At 64.6% G+C, this 1,079-nt stretch overlaps 1 protein-coding gene across 1 annotated transcript in view; it reads right to left on the reverse strand.

Annotated features, from left to right (window-relative positions):
- SDK2 (sidekick cell adhesion molecule 2) overlaps positions 1–1,079 on the reverse strand; it is a 78,824-nt gene that overhangs the window by 29,432 nt on the left and 48,313 nt on the right.

Raw genomic sequence — 1,079 nt, forward strand, 5'->3', positions numbered from 1 at the left:
CCAGCCGCCCACCCACGCGGCGGGCCGGGGTCACCCGTCCCCGCGGGAGGAGGAGCAGGAGCAGGAGGGAGGGTGCCCTTTGGGAACGAGACCTTGAGTGTCACGGCTGATATTTAAAAACGCTCCCCAGAGGCTTTAAATAAGATATTTCAATTCCACGGAGCTGTCAGGAAGGGCTGCAGACGCCAGGAGTAACGGGCCCGCTCTCCTTGCCGTGTCCTCGTTAATAAATCACACCGCGACTCCCGAGCACACGCACGCCCACGGACGGACGGACGGATGGATGGACGGACACACAGCAGCACAGGGACACGTGTGTCCCCAGACAGATCCGTATCCTCGCTGCCGTGTCCCCTCCAGGTGGGGACAATGCAAAGCCACCGGCGCTGGCACAGCCCAAGGGACCCAAACGGGGTCACAGGGAGCACGTTCGGCACAGGCCTGGCAGCGCGGTGTCCCCACAGGCAGGACACTCCATGGGAGTCGTGTCCCCAGCCCAGGACACTCCATGGGCACAGGGAGCTCTGTCCCCAGCCCAGGACACCCCAGCAGATCCAATTCAGGGGGCCTGGTCCCCGCACACGGGAGCTGGAGGAGTTATTGAAGCAGCAGCACTCACACACACACCTCAGCAGCTGAAAATAGCCCGGAGAAAGGAAATCAATTCCCGGCGCAGCCCAGCCCGCAGTCATCAACCAAAGCGGCACAGACTTTGTTCTCCCCGCTCGCCTTCCACCGAGGCTTTCATCCGAGAGCGCTCGGCTTCGATTTCCTCCCCCCATCGCGCCTGCCTGGGAGGGCACGGGGATTGATTTCACCCCCAGTGTCACCCTCCTGTCACCCCTCACAGGGGATGCGCTGCAGGCAGGAGGGGGGGATGCCACCCCACCCCCAGTTTGTGCCACAGCTTCGTGGCCAGGAGCTCCAGGGCCTTTGTTCCAAGCGAGGAAGGAGCTGCTCCAGCTGGGACTGCTCCTGGTGCCTTTGTCCCCCCGGCCGGGTGGCTTTGTCCCCCCGCCCCCGCTCCAGCCGGGACCGAGGTGAAGCTGGCCCGGCTCCCGGCGCAGCCCTCGCTGCTG

This window comes from Geospiza fortis, unplaced genomic scaffold, assembly GCF_000277835.1.
Source record: "Geospiza fortis unplaced genomic scaffold, GeoFor_1.0 scaffold135, whole genome shotgun sequence".
Lineage (NCBI taxonomy): Eukaryota > Metazoa > Chordata > Aves > Passeriformes > Thraupidae > Geospiza > Geospiza fortis.